The sequence below is a fragment of the Stegodyphus dumicola genome, chromosome 8, assembly GCF_044657685.1.
Source record: "Stegodyphus dumicola isolate Sdum_Otavi_A_Nest chromosome 8, ASM4465768v1".
Taxonomy (NCBI): Eukaryota; Metazoa; Arthropoda; class Arachnida; order Araneae; family Eresidae; genus Stegodyphus; species Stegodyphus dumicola.
In genome coordinates, this window is record NC_140775.1 from 57,834,440 (window position 1) to 57,857,913 (window position 23,474).

A 23,474-nucleotide genomic window follows, 5' to 3' on the forward strand; every position below is an offset into this window, starting at 1 on the left:
CGACACAACTCCTCTTAAAACTACCTACAGATCACCGAATTTGCAATGTTGGTTGAATATAAAAATTGAATGTTACTTAGGTCAGAATTCTTTAATTGAGTAAGAAAAGCTTTTGTTTAAACTTTTAAATCAGAATTCATAAAATTTCAAAATTCCGTGTCTGATTTAATCTCTACAAATAATAAAAGAAAGAGTCTGTGTGTCTTTCGTTCGCGCTGCAGGTTCGAATCCCTCGAACGGGCTGGCTGCATGGATGTTTTCTCAATGTGTAACGTGTATACGAACCAGTTTCCCTTAGAAAGTCCTCCACGAAGGCATCCCTCCCCTTAGGCAGATAGCCCTAGTGTGCTTTGCCATAATTAAATACGCGTCGTTCGTACGCTAAAAGACCCAGGGCTATGAAATTTGGTATATAGGTGCATCTAGACAAAAGCCAATGCACCTCGAAGCGATTTTTTCAAAATTCGAATCAGATTTGTTTTAATTTTATCTTTTCGATTTTATTGCATAATTTTGAATAGCTTTATTTTTTTAGAAATGTGGTTTGGGCAACAATTTTTCATTCAACTGTATACTGGACTGCTGACTGTTGAAAATCAGCACTGTTGCCACTTGGAAAAATGACGGCGATAATTCTGTGCAGTCTTTAAATTGAATGATTCTTTTGGATACTAGACGTTTGCTCAGAGAAGGCGACGGGAATTTGGTTAATTTATTTATTAGGATAATTAATATTTGTATTAAGTAATATTGCTTATTTCATTGTAATTTTGTTACATGTAATACATTTTTATTGAAATTTGTGGTTTTTTATGAAGTTGTTCTGCAGAGTAAAATTCTACGCAGTTTTTAAATTTAACGTTTGGTGTTCCCTTCATGCATTTTTCTGGTACATTTAAAAGCTAGACGAAGGCTGGTAGCGTAGCTGCTATTTGGAAATAAAAAGAAGGGTAAAGCTGTTAAGAATGAGATACATTCCGGTGACGTCGGAGGTCACGTAATGTAAGAACTGCTATTGCAAGCAAACAAGCTTGTGTTGTAGTAGATGTGTTGAAAATTCGGAAACTTTTTTTATTTTTAATTCGTTATGAAATTTGTATTTCAACTTTAATTATTTTTTCATCCATTCATTCATTTCATCAACTCATTCAATCATTCATTTGGTTAGTATAATTTTGGTAACTCTTATATGTTATTGTTATCTTCATGATACTCTTTTGTTCGCTGCTTTACCATGTTTTGATTGTTAATATTTATTCATGAATTCTTTCCTTGATCATAATTAATTCATATATAAAAATTGTAACAATGAATACATAAAATCATGTTTACATAGATTGCTCTTCGACACTGAAAAGAAAGCTACTAAAAATAGTATATAATACTATATACTATTTTTAAGTCATAATTTTATCAGCTTAACAAGCAGAACAGCAAATATAAATAGTTGGTTTCTGAAAATAGAAATAGTCAAATTTCCAGAGTAAATGCAGTTAGTTGGCCCTTAAATTATGTAAGGATAACGATGCCAATGTTCTGCACAGTTCAAAATTAATATATAATTTTATACAACTTAAAATTTAATTTTTAGTCACTGACTATTATCCTATTGATAATATAAACTGCAAATTAGCACATTTTGTATACTATAATATAAATGTCAAAAAAAAAATAGAGAGATTTGTGCAACTGAGTTCACTGCAGTACTAGCTGTGAAACTAATAATTATTCGTAATACATTTTTTTTTCATTTTATAATAATAAATAATAAAAAAGTACTACCTGTATACATTTTAAATATTCAAAAAATAAATTTGAAGTTATTTTTAATCTTGTAAGTTACATAATTTATGTGCAGAATTTTTTATTTTAAAATCATGTAGCTCAAAAAGATTTTCATGTGTATTTATTGAAAAGATCTACCATAGGAAATAGACTAGAGTAATTCTAATGCATATACCTAAAGCACATGTTATCTCAACCTGTTGACTGACACAACCACTGATTTTCAAGGACTAAATATGCACGCTAATTTAATATTTAAACTAAAAAACTCAGTAATCTCCCACGACATTTTAGAATTAAGTATAAATTCTTTTAATATAAAAGCATCCTTTTATATTGAAATGTTTCAGTATTACTGATGCTTCTAATATTAGAGCTGTTGGTATCCTTAATATCTACAATGGAAGGTATTAAAAAATTAACATTCCGATATTTATGTGTATTCATTAAAAATCGATTACAACAGCTAAAATATTAAAACATATCCTGATGAAATTAATAAAATTTTAACTGCATAAAATACTCTATGATACTAATTAATAAGAGAAAATTGGCTTTGTATTTATGTTCTTGCAGATAAACAGATGTTTCACGAGTTCGGCTATTTCAGTAATTTAGAACCACTATTCATGAACTATCAGTATACTATTATTACACTTACATTTAAAAGTTTAGAAAACGTTATTCAAGGTCTCGGGAATAATGTTCAATTAACTGATATACACTTAATATTCTTAAAACATGATTAATACTGGTAAGCATCATGCATAATGAAAACATTATTAATACAGGTAAGCACTATACATAAGAAAATTTGGTGAATCTTTACATTATGGTAACTTGGTGATTTTTTTGGCGAAAATTTGGCGACCAACCCTGCTACAGCAACCTGCTAGTTTTGTTTTGGACGCCATTTTGTTTTCACGAAATAAAGGCACTTTTTTTTTTTTTTTTTCCCTCAACATTTTTTCCAACAATCTGCTAGCTGAATTACGCTTATACTAAAACTTTTATAGAACAAAATGATTAATCATGACGAAGATTAAATGTGAAATTGGGAGAAAATCCAGAATCGCAAACTGCTTGCCGCGCTTTTAAGAATTGCACATACGTGGTATCCATGTACACGTCAACCTATTTTCACTTAAAAAAAATCCCAGAATTGCATAAAAATGGCATTGCGCACACTCTTGACTTTATCTATGTACACATCAACCTACTTTCACTTTAAAAGTCAAAGAAAATTGACAAAAATCCAATTCTTCTTACTCTTGTAAAAAGCGCCAAACAAACAAGTGGATGATTCTGCACTTTAGCAGCGAAATTGTTTCTAAGTTCTTATTAGCTAAAATCACGATCGGAATTTTCCTGAAAATGTTACATTACATGTCTCATGATCTTTTATTTCTCTGAGACAAAATAATCTGCGGTTCGAACTGTGCACTTCTCAAATTATTGCAATAATCTGAGACTATAGACTGGTCTATAGAATTTCTCTAGTTTTTCAACTTGTATTAAAACAAAAACCTAATATTAATATTTAATTTTTAACAGAGTTTGTGTTCGTATTTTATGTCCCTTTCTTTTTTTTATCAAAATCGCAACCATTATTATATCACTTTTCCTTAACTAGAACTATTTACCATGATTTGATTTATATTTGTTGGTTTGATAGTCTGTTATTGAAGTAAAACCCTACACACACAAAATACAAATTTGCATACACTGCCGCAAGAGTAAATGATATTTTGCAATAATCTTATAGGACTTTAGCAATAATCTGAGAAGTACACAGTTCGAACCACAGATTATTTTGTCTCAGAGAAATGAGAGATCATGAGACATGTAATGTAACATTTTCCGGAAAATTCCGATCGTGATTTTAGCTAATAAGCACTTAGAAACAATTTCGCTTCAAAGTGCAGAATCACCCACTCGTTTGTTTGGCGCTTTTTACAAGAGTAAGAAGAATTGGATTTTTGTCAATTTTCTTTGACTTTTTAAGTGAAAAGTCCTAGCTAGTAACCTTTATTGCCTTGCCAAAATGTCGCCAAACTACCTGTTACCATATTCTAAAGATTAACCATTAAATCTTATCTCGTGTTCTGCAGAAATTTGCACAGATATTTCATAATTAACTGATTTCTTCATTTCGGCCTTAACACAGCTTGTTATAAGTACCGTGCTATCCGGCATTGCTTTGAAACAAATATTGTTCCCAAGTTTTTCTTGAATAACAAAAGATTCTTCTTATTGACAACAAGGAAAGAGAAATAATTTCCAAGCGTATTTTATAATTTCTCGCAATAGCTATAAATTTCTAAATTCTTAAATTCAATTAATTTCAGCGGAATATCTGCTGTCGACTCCACTGTAAACATAGCACATGCGGATGTTGTAGTTATTAAACCACGTGACCAAATTTTTTCTCTTCTTCTCTTGCAGAATGTATCTCATTAAAAGAGGTATAGCTAATATTATGAGAATATCCAAGTGGAGAACATTGCCAAATCCATCTAAAATTACTCATGTTCCATTCTGTTACTTAATATTATCTTTTACTCATGTTACAGAATTATAACAACTCATTATTATCTGCATAAAACATATCATCATTTAGAAACAATTTACTTACAATTTAAAAGTATTTAGATATTTGTTGATGGCAACAAGTTTATAACTTTAGTACTTTAAATACGTACTTTTAAAGTATACGTACTTTTAAAAGTTTCTAACTTCATAGAACTTCGTCTATAACACATATCTAACTTTTCTACTTGAAATAATTAATTTATAAGCTTCTAATTTCATATAATGTCCATGGTCTATAGAATTTCTCTGGTTTTTCAACTTGTATTAAAACCAAAACCTAATATTAATATTTCATTTTTTAACAGAGTTGTGTTCGTATTTTATGTCCCTTTCTTTTTTTTTTTATCAAAATCGCAACTATTATTATGTCACTTTTCCTTAACTAGAACTATTTACCATGATTTGATTTATATTTGTTGTTTTGATAGTCTGTTATTGAAGTAAAACCCTACACACACAAAATACAAATTTGCATACACTGCCGCAAGAGTAAATGATATTTTGTTACCTTCTAACTCCTTAAACATTATGGTAGACGCATTTCTTAATTATCAAAGTGTTGTAATGCCCTCGAGATTGCTAGTGTTGTCACAACTTTAATTTTTTAGTAATCCTAATCAGAAGCTTTATTTTTCAAGAGAAATTTCTGAACTGATTTAGTCGATAAGGAATGAAACTTTTCCTTATAAGGAAAATTATTGATTAAGAACTTTGATGTAGCAAGGCAGAAGCAGAAACTTTATTATGATATAAATAGAAGGGAAATGGAATATAAAGTGGGACAGAAAGTACTCAAGTTGAAACACTCTTTATCATCCGCATCCCAAAACAGAGTTGCGAAGTTTGAACCCAGGTTTGAAGGCCCGTACATAGTTGAGAGAATACGGGAAGCTACTTTTTATTTAAAGGCCGAAAACGGCCAACAACGGGTTGCAAATATTGACCAAATCTTTCCTAACTACAGCCGTAATGATTTTCAAATTTTACATTATTTATTACATGATCCTGGAAGGGAGGAAAGAACTCCACTAGCTCAAAAGCCCAGCTGGAATACCTCAACACAACAAACAACACACACACACACACACACACACACACAAAAAAAAAAAAAAAAAAAAAAAAAAAAAACAGCCGAATCAATCACCGACCAAGCGGATCCAACCCGGAAAAGATCCAGGCCCACATAAACGGAGGAAGCTAACGCCAACAGACAAACGAGCCTGAACCGAGGATTCAACAAAAACACCAGTACCGCCGGCTAAGAGAGTGAGGCCTGATGAGGAGGTTCATGCGAAACAGCAATTTCAACGACGGGCGAAATCAACAAGACACAAGCCACGTTTTCCAGCGGCAACAACTACGAGAGAGGCCCAAGGAGGTCCTGAATTGACGACAAGAAGAGATAAAAGACCACCCGATACAACCGTGCCGGACCAAGAAGTTAGAAGGTCTAAGCGCAAGTTCAAAAACTCAAGCGCAAGTTCAAAGAAATACGAATGGCCCCACCAGAGCTCAAGAGGAGACTGAAGTTCCAAAACCTGCATCTGTCCCGCAAAAATCCGAGATTCGTACACAAGTGACAGAAGAGGAAAAGGAGTGAAGGGAACGGCACGGAGCATCAACGTTCCAGAAGAAGATTGAAAGTCATGAGGTATCGTACATTTGAACAATTCTGCCAGATCATAATGGAGGAGTACAGAAAATAATAAATGAAAATTTCTTTGCTTAGTTTACTTTGAAAACAGATTCAAATTATATCATCTTGTTCTAAATTGCTAAAGATTTTTAAAAAAAGTTAAATTGCAAAAAGCGAGAACTTTGTAAATAGCTTGTAATCGTAGATTTTTATGTTCGCAGTTTGGCAAGAAGCTACTAGCAGTAAATACTTTTGTTAAGAACTTCGCAAGTTGCAGGAATTAAATTGTGAATATATTTAGTCGTAAAGACTCTTTGAATACTGAAATCTGTTAACTTAAAGTTAAGATTCCGTATAAAGATGGTAAATTGTAACTAAGCAACTATGACTTTTGATGTAAAGTGAATTTAAAAGTGATGTGTAAGTATCTAAATGTTTATGTTAAAGTAGAAATGTTTAATATCTGTGTTAAAGTGTCGTAAAGTTAAACTGGTGCAAAAGATAAATTTTGGCCTCCGTGTAAATGAATTTGTGAAAGAATTGAGTGTTTTAGAATATATATGTGTGTGTTTAATGTTAGGCTCTCCAGATAACACTTTAAAGTACATTTAAGCTTTCGCTTAGTACATTAGGAAAGTGTTGGCGTTCAGGGAGTCTTGTGAGGTCCAGTATGTCAAATTTAACAACGTTAGATGTTGTGTAGCGGTATTTTGTTTGCGCTAACACAATATAAGTACCCTAAGTACATTTCAGAACGATTTCTGGAGAGTACGAGGGAAACAGTTTAAGGATGAATGAAAGTGTATGAGGGCTAAATGAGGCAATAAAGGAGTAATTTAAGTAAGACGGAAATCTTTGTAAAATCCGGTACTAATATTGTTTCCTTTCAGATATGGAACGACCAAGACTATAAGCAGCAGAATAACTTATTAAAAGATGTGTGTGTGTGTGTGTGATTATGGCAAAGCCTCGAGGGCTATCTGCCTAAAGGGAGGGATGCCTTCGTGGAGGACTTTCTAAGGGAAACTGGCTCGTATACACGTTACACATGGGGAAAACCACGAAAACGCCCATGCAGCCAGCCCGTTCGCGGGATTCGAACCTCGGACCGAACTACCAGTGTTCAACGACTTTACCGCTCGGCCGCTGGTGGGCCTTATTAAAAGAAGAAGTTGATGTTTGTCGAGAAACAGATGAAAATTGTAAAATATTGTAAAATTTTATAGTTTTAGATTTGTAAAGTTGGCCCTAACAACAGAAGTTTAACCTTTTGAAGACGGGATGGCTATTATAGCGGCCATAGAGTCCTCTCTTTGAAGGGATTGTCCACTTTAGTGGCCACGTCTTTTCCCCCCATTTTCCAGGCTGAAAAGTGGGGTGAAATGTCAAATTTGACGTGCCTGGGGTTTTAGCCTCTTATCTCTTTCAAAGGTCTTCCTTTTGCGACATAGATGCACCCCTCTGAGAATCCATTAAACTACACACAAGGATCTTTGCAAATAGGAAGTGATTTCTTCAAAGGGGGAAAGCATTCAGTTCAAGATTCCCCGTCCTTTGGTAGCTTTTACTGCTACCAAAGCCCCGGCCTCAAAAGGTTAAGCGAATCTAGTTAATGAAAGATTTAGAACGTTAGTTTAACGTTAGAAAGTTTTTAGACATCAAAGTCTTAATCAAGGTCGTTTAAAGACCTTTGGCTTACGACTATTTAAAGTCTGGTCGGGAGTTATGTAAGGATTATGTTAATTTTATTAACAGTTAAATTTTGAGTTAAACTTCCTTTTCTATCGATTCTTAATTTCAACTTACCACTTCCGGCCAGAACGTAGTTTGAGAATCACGTCTGAACGCTAATGAGGAAGAGCGGTATTTAACCGCAAAGACTTGCTGTCTTAGTGAGAGGTATCAGATATTCTGGCTGAACTCGTCCTCCTTTTTAGGCTACTCTCTCGTAAAATATTATTAAGCTCGGCCGTACTTTAAGCCTTTGATAGCTTCGCAGTCTATTAGCGTTAAGGGGCCAACTTTGTTAGAATTTTGATAGCTTCGGCTATATCTCTTTAAGATTAGTTTAGTTTGATTCTTAGTCTCTTAAGTTCAAGCCTAAGTGTCAGCTTTATTGTACAACTCCTAGAAGGAATTCTGTTACACTTGATTGGAATAATACAGGATTATTTTACCCTTCTATCTTGTTGTTTCCTGTCACACGAACTCAAGCGATTTTTCGCTTATCAGTTCTTAAGATTCTTCACTTTCAACGATAACTTAGTGGAGAATCCTACACCTCAAACGTCCATACAAATTAAGAATTCTATCAAGCTCAGTCAAATTTCTGAATTTATGTAAAAATGAATTATTTTGTAGAAGCATAACACATTCTTTAATCCAGAAATCTTAAAACATTTATCTTTAATGGCAATATCTGAATTTTAGTTAAGTGAAAATGTTCCATATGGCAAGAGATTTCTTAAATTCTTGTCCACACTTTACACTGAAAACATACTTTGAGGCAGCTCAGTCACCCTTAAATTCTTAGGGTGCTATTTGTGCTACGATGTTGAGAGAACTGGTAAACTAGGTATATTGATCAAGGTATATTGATCATAGCGCAGTTCGCGAGCTGAGTGTGGCTCTTGCAGACGAGTGGTGCCTCTCTTATGCGAATAAAATATAAGTAATAGACCCTCAGCTTACATATTCTAAAAGCTAATTTGCATTCTGCTGAGGAATTCGGAAAGACGTTACAGTACAGATCAAAAGCATAATAGCTGGTTAGTTTGAAATAAGTACCTTATAACTTTTCTTTGTATTTGAAACCTGTTTCACTGTTTTTAAAATATTTAAATATGGACTTGTGGCTTTCGAAAAATTTAATTGCGGCTCTCGAATTTTCTTGAATTCCAACATGCAACTCTTATTGACATGAAGTTGGAGTATAAGGAAGAAAATCTGCCAACACTTTAAAAAAAATATGGTGTTGTAGCCATGACAGGGCGCAACACCTTGACATAGATGTTTGTCTATTTTTCTGCTTATCATTTTAGAATGGATTTAAATTCCTAGTTAAATCGTCATATATTATCCCAAGTAACGCCTTTCTAATTTTTGGTTTTGAGATTTTCTATATTTTTTTCATTATTCAAAAAAAAAAAAAAAAAAAAAAAAACGAACAAGAAAATAAAAACTTTTTATTTATATTCTCTAGGACTGAAACGTCTTTTGACGAATTGCAGAGATAAGTATTTTTCAAAGTTTTCCTTTTAAAGTTGTCAGATAAAAATATTATTTTTTTGCCAATTAACGGTAAGAACTGGAATAAAAATTTAGAAGCACAAACAAATTTAAATAAATAAAATCTATTTAGTTTATGAAACATCATGCAGCTGCATTTGCGACATAGTGCCCCAAATTGAATTTGGTAAAAAAAAATGTACTTTCAAATTGTAAAATGTGAATGATGCTTTTATGCAAAAACTTTTAATGGGTGAAAGAGGACTGTAAAAGCGAATATAATAGCAAATGAATTAAATGAAAATGAAAGCCAACCTGATAATTTTGTTATCCCCACTAACAAATTCCCTATAAAACTCTTTTTAATTTATTTGCATGTTTAAAATCATTTCTCCTAATTCCATTACTAGATCATAAAATGATACTACTGATGCCAATAGAACAACTTGAATTCCGGCATTGTGCTCGAAATATCTTAGACTCTATTTATTTCCGTTTGTTTCTGTTTCTTCTTTATGCTGAGGATACTTGTAAAATATAATCCTGAAGCTAAACTTCATGAATTATCATTCCTTATCTTCGTTTAGCCATAGTTCCTTCGTTTTGTATTTATTTGTCAATTAAAAGAGTCACTAATCTAGATTCTATGACTCTGTACAAAGTATCACAGAACTCAAAATCTAATTCTTTCTGATTAGGAAATTATCTTATTTTTTCCCTTTGCTTAACCTTGCTTTTGAAATGGCAATAAAAGTCACTAACGAATTTAATTTGGTATTATATAGATTGTAGTGTTATAATTAAAATAAAGTTATAGTAGTTCTAGAACTAGAAGTGTGAGCGACTATTAACTAAGTTCTGTTATGTAAGTAACAACTCAGAAGATAGGATTATTTTAACTCAAATATATTCACAGATGACACCTCTTGGGCGCATAAGAACCCAACACTTTGGCTTCTTTAGCCAAAGTGTTGGCTTTTAGAATAGAAAACTAAGCTAACACTTTTAGAATAGAAAATGTAAAACTAAACTAAAGCCAAGAAGAATAAATAGCCTAAAGCTGTTCAGAGTTTTTTATCGAATAGTTGGCTTCTTAGCTAAAATCACCGGCGTAGACTAAAAGGCAGGTAATAAGCCCGGCCGTAAACTTGCAAGCTTTAACTTTACTGTGATGCTGTAAATATAGATGTATTGAAAAAATGTGATCAGCATATGCTTTTAAATTGGTTTTCTCCTCTACTGATTAATATGTCAGATGAGGCTTCTTATTTTACTGCATGATTTCGAACATCATAGTATTTTTGAGGAACTGTTGAAATTTTTTTTATATATATGCATTTGAATGTACTTAAGGATTGGCTTTTCTTTATTTAATGTAAAATGGTAGGGGATCATAATTTTGATGATAGTGCTTTGATATTAAGCCAAATATTTTCAAAAAGGCAGAGATCATCACTGTAGTTAATTTTAAGTTTAGTTATAAATTTAGGTACTATTTATTAAACTGAAGTTATCTTCATGTATGTATGTATGTGTGTGTGATTATGGCAAAGCCTCGAGGGCTATCTACCTAAGGGGAGGGATGCCTTCGTGGAGGACTTTCTAAGGAAAACTGGCCTCGTATACACGTTACACATGGAAGAAAACCACGAAAACGCCGATGCAGCCAGCCCGTTCGCGGGATTCGAACCTCGGACCGAACTACCAGTGTTCAGCGACTTTACCACTCGGCCGCTGGTGGGCCGAAGTTATCTTCATACGGTTATATATTCATATAAGTACGGTGTACTGCAGAAATTTAAAGCGAAGTATAGCATTCAAGTGTTAAAGAAATATCTTTTCAAAGAACATTTCATGTAGAACTTTTAAGCTTTTGAGCTCTATATTTTATTTAATGATGAAGTTACTTTAGCATCTTCTTGATTCCAAGATAAGTGTTATATACAAATGAGGGCATAGCTTTATTTTCAAGTTTCAGTTGAGGGGGTGGTGGGGGTAACTCAGTAATTAGCAGTGATATATAAGAGAATTTTATAGTTAATAACCTTAAACGTTTCATGGAAAGGGGGAGGAGAGATTCAAGCACACTGAGCTCCCTTCATAGTTATATGTGAAGTATCACTTTTATCATTTTATGATGCATAGAAACATTTTAAATAGTTAAATATGTATTTTTTGTGAATGAAAGGTTAAAACTCTTTAATTTGTGTTCATTCTATTGCTCATTTTCTCGCAAATATATTTTTTTATGCTAAACAAGTGACGAGCAATATCATCAGGTGATTCAGCTAGTCCAGGGCTTTTCTCAAAAGACATCAAAGATGCAGTCATGTTATAAAATGATATTAAATTGTCAGTTCTCGTTTTCGAATCTATGAAAAATATTAAAATGATTTATAAATTTTTTTTTCAAGCAATCAATTTAAATGTTTCAGTAATTCTTGTTTTTGGTTATTAACATGGTTCCACGTATTGCATTCTTTATATTATATATTTTTTCTTAATATTTTGTGTTGTATGATAAAACTATCAATTTTGAAATAATTAATGTAAATATATCTAAAAAATATGTTGTTTTTTTTTCCAATTATTTTGCTGTCATAAAAACGTGAAACAAAACCACCTCTGTGGTTGCGTATTTCTTAGTTTTCTTCCCTCCAACACTAAAATGAATATATATACAAGGAAATGCTTTTCAAATGAGATACAATTACAATTTTCTTTTAAGAATGCTTTTCAAATTAAGTATTATGTATAATAACTAGCAATTATAAAAGCTTGATTGGATGAAACTGCTCTTGCTGTGTAAAATCAAAACTAAGCTTTCTTTTATGCTTTGAAATGAATTGCATGTGTTTAAGTCTGAAGACACATTCTTAAATTATAAGTAATAGGGACAGATTTTTATCTAAATTATTTGTATAAAATATATAAGCTATAAACTATTTTGTAACTTAACTCAAATTACAGAAATTCAATCTAATACATTCAAATTTATTATTTTTTATGAAATAATTGTTTTTTAATTTAGGTAAAAATTGCATTTTTTAACAAGTATTACAAATGTAATACTTGCTACGAGCTTGCTACACGAGGGCAATCTGATTGGAGGGCAAGGGATTTTTATTACGAATTTCTAGTTCGTACTTATATTACATTTGGAGAAAAATTAGAATGCTGTACTTTCTTCCATATATGTTATGAAATATTTCATACATACAAAGAAAGTGTTTCTTCAGAGTCTTGTACAATTATTTCCATAAACGAAAGTGACTGTAAGCTTGTGATTTAAGTTTCCCATACTTACTTCACAACATGTTCTAAAGTTATTTTTTTAGTATGAATTTACAGTGTTTTTGTTGAAATTTTTCTAACATATCATTAAGATGAATTTGCACACTCTACACTTTAACTATTTCCCCATTTGACACTATTAAACGTTTTTAGCCCAAAGGGGGTTAGCCCAAACGGACTATTAATTTCGGTCTGGCATTTTGTGTTGATTCACTTCCCGCGTTCATTCACTTTTCAAACTACTGCTACCAAATATTACAGCCCTGTATTATATTTAAAGAAATTAAATAATGAAGAATCTGTATAAATGTATGTATGCTTCTCGCATTGTCATAAAACAACGATACCTAGAGCCATCCAATTTTGAATAACGTAATCCTCCAACCAATATGGCCATCTGGAAGTCAGATTTGGAATTTGTTTTATTATTTATTTCATATTTTGTCAGATATTAAAGAATTTTTGATTAACAATCTCAACTATTTGAATGCGAGCAATGACAACACTGTACGGGGGGGAAAAAATTATCTCCAGCAAGCGAGACTGTGTATCGGAAACTCTAAAGATATGCTCATTTTAAAATTATTTTGCGATATTGCTGTTGAATTGAATTTTATGGTTTAAGTGCGAAGTATATGATATTTGTTAAATAAAGGTAACACACAAAACGTTAAAAAACGCCCCTTTGGGCGTAATGTAAAATCTGAAAGCTTTTGGATATTTTTTTACATTTCTTTGTTTATTCATATCTTATTTATTTGACTCTGCTAATTGAACTGAAACATCTAAAGCATGAGTTATTTCGAATATGTTTTACAAAATATACGTGAAATTTTTATTTAAGTGAAAACGCCTATGTACTACTACTCGATAACTAACTGTGATACTGTTTGTTAAGCTGGTCTCAGCGCGAACTTCATCGCGCTCTTACCAGCACCTCAGGTGCCCCTTAACGGTGATTCCTCGCGTACGAGACCTCATTTGAATTGCCACTAATGGTTTGATATCTTCGATTTTAAGATCTCTGTGTAAATCCTCGTTACGGATGAACCAGGGTGCTCCCGTGACTTTTCGCAGGAAGGTATTTTGGAATGTTTGGAATTTCGGGAAATCAAACTTAGATGCTGTACACCAGGCCGGTGAAGCATATGTAAGAATGGGGCGAAGGATTGATGTATAAATACGTTTATTCCGTGCGAGATCAAGTTTTGAGGGTGCATTGATGATCGGGTTGAGTTTGCGAGCAGTACCAGTTGCTTTGCGACAGCAGTTGAGATATGGGGTTTCTAGTTGAGTGTTGTATTAAACCGCACACACAAATAGATTGTTTTATTAACTTTTGTAATTTTATCATTAAATAGTGTGAGTTCGGTGTGTACGTTTTTCCTTCTATGTCTTCCAATAAGCAAAAGCTGGGATTTGGTGGCGTTGATACAGGTTCTCCAGGTACGACACCGTTTCTCAATTTCTTGCATACGCCTTTGTATGAGTTTAATTGCATTGTCAGGATTTATGAAATAGGACAGAATGGCTGTATCATCAGCATTACATGCTATGATGTAGTTAATGTTATCGTCAAAAAGCGGGAAATCCATTGCATAAATCAGGTACAAGAGAGGACCTAAATTTGAGCCCTGGGCGACTCCGGCCTAAATTTGTCTGAGGGGGTAGAAATTACCATATCTGATGGCGTGCGATTGGTGATAAAAGAATAAATTAATAGAATCATCAATCGGGTGATATTGAAAAATATCTCGGCGTTTTATAAATAAGCCCATAATGCCAGACGCGCCACGTCTAGCATAAGAAACGCCGTCGTCTGATGTTTATGGATTGCAAAACTAATGAACTCCACTATCCTAATTAGCTGCATGGTGGTGGAGAGTCCTCTTCCAAATCCGAACTGCTGATCAGGCAGTGAGCTCAGTACCGAATCCAGACGTTTACAAATAATTCTTTCGAAAATTTTGCCTAGTGTTGGTAACAGGATAATCGGACAGTAGCTTTCTACTCGTGTAAAATCTTTCCCGGGCTTATGAATAAGAATAATCGTTGTATGCTTCCATGCAGTCGGGAAGTAGCTCAAATACAGATAGGCATTAAAAATAATTTGGGGATGTAAGCGACTCGGTAAATTTTTAAACATTCTATTTGAGATATTGTGCTTGCCGGGTGCTTATGCGATTATGCAATTTTGAAATAATGGTGTCTACTTCAGTGGATACAGTGAAATTTGGGATTTTTCGAGCAGTGGGTTGGAGTAGCCATCTTTCGATAGTGTTATTAACATGCTCTATAAAAGTAGGATTGGAAGGGTTTGTGTTTGGCTTGAATTGTTCTATGAAGTGGTCAGCAAAAGCATTTGCTTTTTCTTCGTCCGTGTATAAGTGCTCAGTATTGTTTTTCAATGGCATTCTTTTAGTTTTGCTTCCTTTTTGTCTTCTTATGTATTTCCAAAATGCACCATCTTCCACGTTAAGATTGTCAATCGTGTGGTTCCAAGTGGTGACGCGGTGCTCGTCAATGAGTTTTTTAATCTGTCTGTTCGTTTTATTGACCAATGACTTAACAGTTGGGTCACGTGAATAGATGTAAAACTTACGGAGTCTGTTTCTTTCTCGGATCATGCTTTTTATGTTGGAGGGGAGTTTTAAATAATCTTTATTTGTTTTTATTTCCACGGTAGCATTTTTTGAAGGCATAATTTACATGTTCATTATTATTTTGTATGGCGTTATCAACATCCTCTGTGGTACTTAGGCAAAACGTGCTTTGGATCTGAATTTTTACCAAATTTTCGAATTTATACTAGTCTGTGCTTTTAGAAATGTGCTCCTTCTCTACCTTGTAGATTCCCAAGTGTGCCAGCACATGAACCTGCTCTGATGATAAATAGTCTATCACTTCCGTGGCTAGAGGAAAATTCGTGGGTGATAAAAATAAGTCCAGAATATCTGGGTACTGTCTGGTATTAGTCGGTTGGAAGGTAAAGTCATTTGGGGGATGAATGTAGAATGGGTTGTTAAAAAGGAAATTATAAAGAATTTTCGCCTTTTTTTTTTTGGTCCTACGGCACTTCTAGCTGGTGTGTTTGGCATTTAGGTCTTCGCCTAATAAAGTGGGAAATGGATTATTTAAAAGATTGAGAAAGTGTTGGTCTTGGAGATTGAGTAGGGGGTTGTAAAGGACGCATATTGTTACTTCTCCCCAGTTTGGAATGAGAACAGTAGCCCTTACTTCAAATCCGTTACTGTTATCCGTAGAATGATAGTTTGAGTATACTGCTGTTTACCTAACTAAGAGCGCCTCCTTCCCTATGCCGAATTCTCTATCACATCTGTAATTGCGATAGTTTGGAATGCTTAGTGAATGTGCGGGCGTGGCGTGTGTTTCAGTGATGAGGGCAACGTCAATACCATCATCACTGAAATGTATGAAAAAAATCTTGTAGTTCATTCAGATTGTTTGTGGCTCATAACCTCACAAACAATCAAAATAATGCTGTCGTTGGATTAATTTTCAATTGGGGGCCTAAGGTTCATAATTAGTGGTAGATTGGGGCTAAATAAATTTGGTTCAGCGATCATGTGCTGAGAGTTATGTAACAACGAAATGAGGTCTTGAAAGTTTTGCATAACTTTTTAGGCCTCTAAAACTGCCTTAGTAATTTTTTCAGCAAATATGTCAGACTTAATAGCCTGAGCATAGGATAGGTGTTTTCACCTATTTCACTGTGGAAAGCAGTTTACGATTTGTTTATTTTTAAGAATTCGTCATGATATTTACTTCTGTATAGAAGCATCTTTTTCGTGATAATAATTAATCTTTGATGATGTAAGGATAAAGGCATTAATAGGGCCTATAAGCCTCATAATTGAGACCTTTCTTGGTCCTTGGTCCATTCTTTGATCTGGCAACACTGCCAAAGTAAAAGTAAATAATTGAAATTGATTTGATTTATACCGCGAATTGTGTAGCATTTTTCGTGCGAATGTTTTTTCCCCGTTAATTTCTTTTTCATTACATTTATTAGTAGAATTTAGAAATAACTTACGTTAAAGTATGTGCTTCATTGATAATTTTAGCTAATAAATAAAGAATTCTGCTTCGTCTATGCCTTTAATCCAAGTTTTAAATAAAAGAGTGTTGTAAAATATGCGTGGGCATTTAATTTAAACTAGTCATATGGAAGTTGGGAAGCACTTCCGCAAAGGATCCGTTAAATGTAAACATCGCCACAAATGGCGATAACGTTTTTTCTGAGGTTTTGTAAGGCAGATTATTTTATAGTATAAAGTATATTGCCGTTGTAACTGTTAAAAATACATATTTTTCCTTTATACCATTTAGTTAATAAGCAGAAATCAGAATTATTTTGGTAATTAAAAGGAAATGTCTTTTTCTGTCATGCTTAATTTTATGTATTTTCAAGTTCCTTCTTATCCTTTTTTTCCCTACAGGTGCAAGAAAGCTGAAAGTAATAATATATTTAATACTATCCCTTACTCATTGTATTCTATTTGCTTTTGTTCAGAATGGAAGTGTTTTGACACTGCATTTTTTCATCATTCTAAGGAATTCATTAGTTGGGAATTCTTGAAAAATAACCTAAATTGTTTATTAAACATGAAATGTGTGTGGAAATTTAGATAATAGGAAGAGTAAATGTTGCTGATATGCATTTATATTTTTAAGAAATTAAAAATGTGTAATGTAAACTTTTTGTGTATGAAAAAGTGACCTGTTTATGAATGTGTAAGAATGGAATTTCAAAAATTCTCTGGAAACCTTTTGATCTTACTAAAAAAAAAAAAAAAAAATGCTTTTCAGGGACAAAAAGTAACAGACTGGCCGTATTTCATTTGTCTCTTTACCAGTCTTTCCATTCTCAAGTTTGTAACATCTCATGATTCAACAGGTATTTTGATTTGAGTTTTTATTTCTTTCTTTGTTTCTTTTTTGAAATGCTTGTAAGAAACATATTGTTCCATTTTCCTTATTTAAAATCAAAAGGTAAACTATATTAAATAATATATTATCTAATTAAGTTTCTCTGTTATTTTTACTTACATTTTACTTATAATGACTGAACAGCTGAGTGTAAAACCGTTACAGCGTGGCTTAAAACTTAAACAGTGCATTAAGGTAATTTATATAGTTTATTTTTTAAATATTATAATTTATAGTTTATATTTTAAGTATTATGTTACAGAGATTGTTCAATTATAGGTAAAAATATATGGTACTTTTCCAATTTGCCGGTGCATTGCAATAAAGTCACCAAAAATGATACAACCGACACCAAGCGATAACCTTTCACCGCCACATTTTCAAAACAAGTCGTGGCCATTTTTTTCCATTCGCATCTTTTCCCTAATACTCCAAAATAGATGGAAAACCAATTAAAATGCGAGATTTGTCCAGAACAGAGGACGAATCTGTCAAATTCTTTCAAGCGATAGGCATTTTGCCTAAAATTGCTGCTTGTGATAATAATCATGAAATGAAATTCTATTTTGGAGATGACATTCAGTGGCATTGCAACCCTTCAATTTGTCGCAGTAATAGAAGTATCCTGAAAGGCACATGGTTTGAGTCATCAAAATTGATTTTCTTGAAGTGGGTAAGGTTTATTTATGGTTGGAGCAAAGGATTAACTTCAGTTAAATGGTGTGAAAAATCAATCGGTTGAAAATCAGTCACGTAACAATTGTGACCTGGAATAACAACATGCGCGAGGTTTATGTGGATGCTTTGCTTAAACGTCAACAACGGAAATAGGAGGACCTATTAAGATCGTCAAAGTGGATGAAGTATGTTCAAGAAGTGCAAAAACAATGCAGAGGTTATTCTGTCACAACAGTGGATCTTTGGTGAAACTTGCCATGAAACAAACAAATGTTTCCTTGTGGAGCTGACAAACCGATCCATGAACATTATATTAGAAGCAATTAAGGAAAATAATGAAAAGGGACTATAATATATTCGGATTCGTAGAAATAATAGTGCACTGAAAATCTGAAAGAGGAAAGTTTCAAACATTTCCAAATACAATTTTGTCAATCTGGAAACTGGAATGCACACACAAAAAATAGAAAGACTATGAGATAAAGCCAAATGGCAAAATAAGAAACATGGAGGAACGGCACGTCATCTGAAAAGTGATCTTGCTGAATTTATTTGGAGAAAGGAAACGAAAGACTCATTTGAAAAAAAATTTAAACAATAATAAAATAATTAGGCCCTTAAGTAAAAATTTCTTAGAACTAACATTTTTTTATATGTATACAGTCAAAAGTCGTTAATCCGGACTCGTCGGGACTTTGGCAATTCCGGATTATTGATTTTTCCGGATTATAGATCATCAGTTTAAATCTTGTAAAATGGCATGCAGAAATTCTAAAATTAAAAATATGAAACCGTAATTTATGAAATAAAGAACAATTATGATCTAAAGGGTATCAAAATTTACAAAGAAAAAGCTTAATATTTATTTGTTTACTTTATTAAACATTTCTTTCAATGTAAGTTGTTTAAGTTGCTTCGTTTTATGTGATAATACTTTCTCTTTAATTCTATAAACTGACATAATTTCTTGTTCAGTTATAAAGTTCCGCTGTTCAAGTCCCGTAATTGCTGTGCCGAGAATGCTGACTAACTTGTCAATCGAAATTTTTTCATTTTCACTAACCTCTCTGTCACCTTCTTCATATCTTTATCCATTTTTTGCAGCAATTCCACTTTTTGTTTGATGGACATCGAAACATACTTTCGTTTTGTAGATCCTTTGGGAGCTCCAGCATTGGAAATTCTATTTGACATAATCGAAAGTTCAAGTTTATTTTTATAAAATTGCTCTTACACTCTGAAAAAAGTAATAAGCCGGATCCAGTTCGAAGATTAAGGAACAACGCAATCATCAACATTAACTGAAATAGATAATTAGATAATTTTAGCTTATACCGTCCGTTATACATTAAACGCGCACGCGAAAACGTATTCTGCGGTTGCGCACATGCATATGCACAGTCGTAAAGGTCTTACGCGCACGCGTAAACGCCTATTCGCATGTGTCAACGCGGCACATGCGCAGAAAGTTTTTAGCTTTGAGGTCCGGATTATGGGTGTCTGAATTAACGACTTTTGACTGTACTGTGTGTTATCGCCAATAAAGTCTGCTTGGCGAGATTTGCGCTGGCAAAATGAAAAAGTACCAGTTATATTTTAGGGCGCGTCTTGGTGAAAATTGGTGATTTTTTTGATTGGCCAGCAAGGCACAATTTCAAGAGGGCCGCTACACAGAATCAAAAGAATAAGTCCAAGAATTGCACAAACTCGATGTCCACGTACACATCAATCTGTTTTCACTTAAAAGAAAAAGAAAAAAAAAAAAAAAGAGAAATGCACAAACTCAGCGTTGCACACTCTCTTGATTTTGTCCATGTACACATTGATCTATTTTCACTTAAAAAATAAAGGAGCACCCAATTTTACACTAGAGCCAAACAATAAATAATCTCAATAAACTGCATTGTAAATCAAACGAAATAAAATAAGAAAAGGAAATATACTTAGTACACAAAGAAAATATCTACTTACCTTATTTAGAAATTTCTGTGTCTTCAGTCTGTGGCAAACAAATTTCCTTAACGTCATTCGAAAAATTCCTAAAATTATCTGAACTAGAATCTGTATACAGGCATCACCACATAAATTCGCAAAAATGAGAGTCAAAAGTATCCTCCTTAGTGCCGCACTGTCGGTGGCATTTCTTCCGAAAACTCTTTTAATTATACTCCTCTTACCTTCTATGGTGTTGATATGAGCTGTGATTTCCGGATCCTTAAATGTCGCTGTGCGATTTACTGAAAGGTGAATGTACTGTAACGTATTTGCGTTGGCACACTACGAACATAATTCCACTAAGAAATGTAAATTACCGCAAAGGATATCCGCAGATGAAGCACATGCTTAAAAAATGTTTTTTCCAGTTATTTTGTAAGTTTCGACTAAAAAAGTTTGTTGTTCATTCAAAACTGGCGAGAGTTCTTTAAAACTTCATTACAGTACCCATTATCAGTCAAATAATCGTACGACTTCCAGCAATCATATATGATCGTTGTACCAGGTAAAATATTCCATTCAATTACATCCAACAAAGTTTTTTTTCTTCTGTCCTCAACCACTTCAAAAAAAAAAAAAAAAAAAAAAAAAAAAAACTTCCCCTCTTTTTCACCAAACATCCACTTTGCTTCCACTCGTTTACCTCTGTTATATTTCAGTTTTCCAAATTTACTTTTGTCTATTTCAACAACTTCACCCAGATCCCCAATCCTTTCTCCTTTCCGAATACAAATATCGACACACATCTTTACAAAAGTTCTTCCAGTCAGTTATGATCTCATTGTTGATCTTCAATTCAGTCATTTTCGTGCTTGCTTCGTAGACTCATATCTACGTAAAAATCAAAATGTCAATTATACTTAAACGACTTTCCTCAAATCATGTTCCATTTCTAATCAAGTGCTTTATATGGTGACCATTTTAACCTTTCTTGCGACAAAGCCATCTAAACAATCTTTACATCCGACCATATGCATTTCCTTTGTACAAACAGGACACTTATAATGGCTACTAAGTAAACCTTTTATTTACACTCCAGTCAATTACTGCTTTTCTTCCCTTTTGTTCTAAATCATACAGAAACTTCAAATTAATCCTCTCGCATACATCTGTTGGTACTTTTCCATTTTGACGGTGCAAATCTAGCCAAGCAGACTTTGTTGGCGACAACATACAGTATACACAGAAAAAATTTTAACAAATGTTAGTTCTACAAATTTGTTATTTTGAAGGCATAAACATTTTAACCTCTTCGTCGTCCGTAATGCATCTAGCGCGCTCAAGTGAAAGTTCTGCAGGGCAGCTGTAACGCGCTTCAAGCGTTCTTCTGCATTTTAAAATGCTTTCTAAATGTTTACTTGTTTGAGTGTTTATTTTTGTTTGTTCTAATACCTCCTAGAGGGCATTATATTTCTAATCAGGCATTATATTTCTAATTGAATTTCCTCCCCCTGGGTTTTATGAATATTCGCACCATTTTACATAAGATACAAGACAATGAGAGATGTTCAATGTCTACTCAGCAGAAAAAGAAAAAAAATAAGGTTGTGAATTGGAAAGACAAGAAGGATATACGTTTGATGAGTACAGTCCATAATAACGCTATGATTGATGTAGAAACATGGAAAAGAACTGTAAAAACCCAATAATTGTATAGATTACAACAACAATCTAAGTATGACCAATAATTGTAAAAGATTACAACAACAAAATGGGGGTAGTGGACCACCTGGATCAGATCGCCTGGATATCAAATTAATCCTGCTGTTAGAAATAAGCAGAGATATTATTACTTTTCCATTATGCTTTATTTCCTCATAATTTTCTTAATATTCATTTACATTCATCCACTACGAAATTTATATATGGAAAGTTATGTATGTACAAACAAAACAACATTACACGCTGCAAAAAACAATGGGCTGCTGAGGAGAAATTTTCGCGAACAGGAGAGGATGGCGAAAGGGTTAATATGGCTTAAAATTTTGTAAAAAGCCAACAAATAAAGACAAAAAATTTGTAAAAAGACATAAATTTAAGAATTTACTATGCTATCATGGTCCAACATCCTGATTCGCCGGTTCATATCACGTGACCCCAAATGATCTTATCTCACGTAAACTGCGCTACAAAAATATAATTCTCTCAGTAATTATCTACATGAATTTCAAGTTAAATCTTAATTTGGAATACAAGTTTAAATGCAAGAATTAAACATATCGTTTAAAAGCGGGGCAGGTATTAGTACCCGTTTAAAATCACCACTTTTAAATGACACAAGGGAAAAAACAATGTTTCATATAATGTATGGATTGGTATATTTTTATAGGAACAGATTTTTAGCTTAGTCAACCTATTTGTTATCAACTTATATAAATATCTCTTATGTGCTGAGACATCTACATATCCCTTACACATTAGTTGATAACACAGCATTTATGAAGTTTTCATATTACATTGTGTATTACTATTATTCATATTACCGCTAAGCAACATAGTTGTGTATGTTAGATAGACCATACAAAATGTGTTTAAATTGTTAATCTGAGATATTATGAGATCAGCAAAAGGTAATTACAGTCCACTAAAGTGTTCATATTGCCTTTTGAGATAAGAACAATGACAATTCATATGTCAATGATACAAGACCAGTGTCTCATCACATCAACAACATATCTCACCAGTATCATTACAAGTTATTCACGGATAATTTCTTTTTTATAAAATGGGCTTATTGTTATTTTGGATGATTATTTAGGGAAGGGGAAATTCTCCTTTTCTGCCAATTATTTTCATAAAAATTTTCATTGATACCAGTTTGATGTAAAGAAAATGCCATTACATTATTGAAGAATAAAAAACTACATTTTTAATCACAGGAAATAATATATCCCTTTTAGATCAGAATTTCTTACCTATCCCTACTATCCTCACATAAAAAGCAACGTGTTTTTACACAGTTTTATTTAATTTGGTTTGTTATTCTTGGTTCAAATCGTGAAACTGATGTTGGTGGTATTGTCTTATCCACCCTATTTGTACAGAGTGCTATGTTGGAAAAGTAGGCAATCAGAATGCCTACTTTTCCAGCATAGCACTCTGTACAGTTAGGGTGCCACCATTTTTGGAAAAGTAGGCAATCAGAATGTCTACTTTTCTAACATAGCACTCTGTACAGTTAGGGTGCCACCATTTTTTAAAATTGCTACTGTTTTCGTGTTTCAGGTAGGAAAAAAATTGCCACTCGGCCGGTATAGTAGTTAGTGACCCTGACTGCTGTAACGATGGGCAGGGGTTCGAATCCCGGAAAAGGCAT

At 33.2% G+C, this 23,474-nt stretch overlaps 1 long non-coding RNA gene across 3 annotated transcripts in view; it reads left to right on the forward strand.

Moving 5' to 3' along the window:
* Window positions 1–16,476: 16,476 nt before the first annotated feature.
* Window positions 16,477–23,474, forward strand: part of LOC118201422 (uncharacterized) — a 59,332-nt gene continuing 52,334 nt past the window's right edge. For 2 of the 3 annotated variants that reach the window (XR_015042583.1, XR_004760240.2), the window contains exons 1-2: window positions 16,477–17,012; window positions 17,366–17,453. This is a non-coding gene — a long non-coding RNA (uncharacterized LOC118201422). The remainder of the gene's footprint in view (window positions 17,013–17,365; window positions 17,454–23,474) is intronic. The other variant, XR_015042582.1, reaches the window with a different exon arrangement.